Below are 2,711 nucleotides of genomic sequence, written 5' to 3' on the forward strand. Positions count from 1 at the left end.
ACCCCCTGACTCAGAACCTGTCGCTGGGAGGACGCTCGGCGGGCATCAAACTCCTCGTTCACACACGCAGGCGGCGCCAATACCTGCCTGGCCCCAGGCGAGCACGTTCCCCAAGGAAGGGCGTCTCGCCTGGTACTCTGCCGCCGAGAAGGAGGGCAGGCCACGACGACGCAGAGGTCAGGAGCGCTGGCCTTTTCCAGGAATTTATTTCATCTCGGCATAAACGGACACACATACAAGTCTCCAGCCTCCGTGCCTGGGAGGCGACAAGTGAAGCTCTGATGAACTCAGTGACGGCGCCAGCGGTGGCAGCCGCCCCACTGCGCCGGGAACAGGCTGGTTCGTCTGCGGTCACAGCGAGGCCTGGGAGGCCCTTCCTCTCACGCGACAACCGGCTACTTCTGTCCCGGGTCCTTTCGAGTCTGCGCGCGTTGAGAGCACCCGCATCGGCAGCTCGGCGCAGAGCGCCAGAGCCGCGTGTCCAGGCGCCTCACGGGGTGAGAAAAGGTGGAAAGGGCGCTGCCTCCGACGTGAATTCAGGGGCAACAAACACATCGGCGTGTTTCCATTTTCAGCCTTTATTATCTTCCCACGAATGACGACACGGCAGAGGGAAAGCGGGAAACATGAACATTAGGAGTTTTTTGTTTTTAGTGCCAAAATAAAACATTTCATAAGCTTAAGGAAGCATCTAAAGACAAGACAAAATAACACTTTTATTTCCACTCGCCCCAGTAAGGTATCACAGCAGAGTAGGCCCTGAAGCCCTCTCAACTCGAGGAAGCAGCGAAGGACAGCAAAAGCATCGCATTGCGAAATCTTTTACAGGAAGTTACCCAAGAGACCAGCAGATTAAACCTCTGCCACCAGAATTACTCAAGTAACAGCAGAAATTAACAGAAATGGAGCAGGCGATTCATCTCCTTAAGAATTTGTAGCAAAGCTGATACAGGAAGAGTTTTAACTAAGGAGCAAAAGCATTTCCACAGTATTCATTCTCCTGCAGGAAAAGAAATAGGAACCACCATATACTCAGGGACGAAATCGCCAAGTTCTAAACCACACTCTGCAGAGCTGCCCAGTCAGTATCACGCTCAGCTCGTTCCCAAGACCAGGGATGAAAACAGAGAGGAAATGAAGACGTCTTAAGCCTGCACCCTTGGGCTCCAAATGAACCTTGACTGACAACACAAGTCATTGCTTGTCAACGGACCGAAGGGTGACGCCTTCCTGCACCCCAGGTTCTGCTCGCTCGGAACCCGGGCAGATGTCCACGCAAATGCATCAGCTACACCTGACACCTGATCGAACGTCAGAAGCAGTGTTGCTCTGTTTTTCAAAATGGTGTTGGGTATGGACTAAGAGTGTCACCTTGAACATGAAACACCCTTCCCTGGGCATCAGAGCTCCAGAGGCGAGTCCGCCCCCTCGGCAGGGGGTGGCTTTCCTGTATGCTTAACTGGTGCCAACCCGGGAGCTGCACACCCCAGGACTGGCCCCACAAGCGAAGTGAGCTGGTCCCCAGTTTGTTTCATGTGCTGCTGCCGTTAAGGGGTTGGATATGTGACACTCCACCTGTCCTTGTGCACACCACGTGACAAGTCCCAGGACTCTGGGGCCAGACGTGCTGCTCCGCCTAGTCGGGCACTCCCTACTGATGAATCACAGGACAGGGCACAGAAAACGCTCGTGGGCAGGGGCCGGGCGGCCGTCCACACCCGACGGCCAGCGCTTCCGCCTTCCGTGGGAGCGACTTCACTCCGGAAGCCCGCCTCAGCATTCTGTTTTCCCATGGTCAACGTGACAGGAATGATTTGTCTAGTAAAATCACAGTGAGAACACTCTAAGAGTTTGCTATTTAAGGAATGAAAATACTAGCCTGGTTCCATTTCATATAGAAGTTTTAGCATAAATAAAAAACTCTAGAGAAATATGCACTACAATATGAAATGTCCGTTCCTATACGAGAACACCGATTCCCTTTACTCTAAGCTCTTGTCCAGTCTCTTCCCAGAAGAGGCAGCAGATCAGGCCTCTCTCTTCTCCTTCCTGAGATGGTTAACCAAGGGCCAAGACAGCCTCTCAGTTCACGAGCGATAACGCGCGAGCTCACAAGCCGCCTTCATGCCCTCCAGCTGAGACTGTAAGTAATTCTATTTCTCTGGCACATGCATAAGATTCAAGCTGATCGTTGCTAAACATACTTCTAACTTTCATAACCACAGACTCTTTATAAAGCATAACCTATTTCCCAACTGTCCCCTGGTTGCTACAGAGATGTGACTCCCATCCGTGGACTAACAAGTAAATAAGAGCAATCTACGCGGGATCCCGTCTAATCACGTTCCAGGAACTTTCGGTGTGTGCTCTTCCTGATATGATAAACGACTGGATTGGACTCAGAATCCACATTGCTTCGCCTCTGCATGAGCACATAGCTCATCCTTAAATTCTGAGCGAATAGGAAACCCTGTCTGTACATCTTTGAAAAGTAAAATGTTAGAACAAATGAGCAAAGATCCACTGATTCCTTTTTAATCCTTGTGCCTGTCAAAGTAGCGAGTTCCACGTTAACTGTTACACTGGGAATTCTCAATTACAAAAACGTAGCTTACCTGCCAAACTATATCATAAATGTTATTTCCTCTCACAAAAACACACTCGCTGTCACTCTGTCACATGCTCTTAGAATGTTTTTACGAATTAATTTT

General features: G+C 50.5%; 1 long non-coding RNA gene across 1 annotated transcript in view; it reads right to left on the minus strand.

The window, feature by feature from the left end:
- Nucleotides 1-560: 560 nt before the first annotated feature.
- Nucleotides 561-2,711, minus strand: part of LOC111730889 — a 4,428-nt gene continuing 2,277 nt past the window's right edge. Inside the window, exon 2 of the long non-coding RNA XR_002776854.1 lies at nucleotides 561-1,575. This is a non-coding gene — a long non-coding RNA (uncharacterized LOC111730889). The remainder of the gene's footprint in view (nucleotides 1,576-2,711) is intronic.

The sequence above is a fragment of the Pteropus vampyrus genome, unplaced genomic scaffold (genome assembly GCF_000151845.1).
Source record: "Pteropus vampyrus isolate Shadow unplaced genomic scaffold, Pvam_2.0 Scaffold338, whole genome shotgun sequence".
Classification (NCBI taxonomy): domain Eukaryota; kingdom Metazoa; phylum Chordata; class Mammalia; order Chiroptera; family Pteropodidae; genus Pteropus; species Pteropus vampyrus.